Here is a 501-nt window from a genome sequence, read left to right as displayed (position 1 = left end):
TTAGCCCGGTTTGGTGTCATCATGCTAACATTAGCCTGCTTTGCTATTAACAAGCTAACATTAGCCTGTCTTGCTATTACCAAGCTAACATTAGCCTGCTTTGTTGTGGTCATGCTAACATTAGCCCGGTTTGGTGTCATCATGCTAACATTAGCCTGCTTTACTGTGATCGTGCTAACATTAGCCCACCCTGCTATCACCATGCTAACATTAGCCTGCTTTACTATTACCTAGCTAACATTAGCCTGTCTTGCTATTACCAAGCTAACATTAGCCTGCTTTGTTGTGGCCATGCTAACATTAGCCCGGTTTGGTGTCATCATGCTAACATTAGCCTGCTTTACTGTGATCGTGCTAACATTAGCCCACCCTGCTATCACCATGCTAACATTAGCCTGCTTTGCTATTACCTAGCTAACATTAGCCTGTCTTGCTGTCATCATGCTAACATTAGCCCACCTTGCTATCGCCATGCTAACATTAGCCCACCTTGCTATCACC

The sequence above is a fragment of the Cyprinodon variegatus genome, unplaced genomic scaffold (assembly GCF_000732505.1).
Source record: "Cyprinodon variegatus isolate N-32 unplaced genomic scaffold, C_variegatus-1.0 Scaffold1522, whole genome shotgun sequence".
Taxonomy (NCBI): Eukaryota; Metazoa; Chordata; class Actinopteri; order Cyprinodontiformes; family Cyprinodontidae; genus Cyprinodon; species Cyprinodon variegatus.
This window is presented reverse-complemented; position numbering follows the sequence as displayed.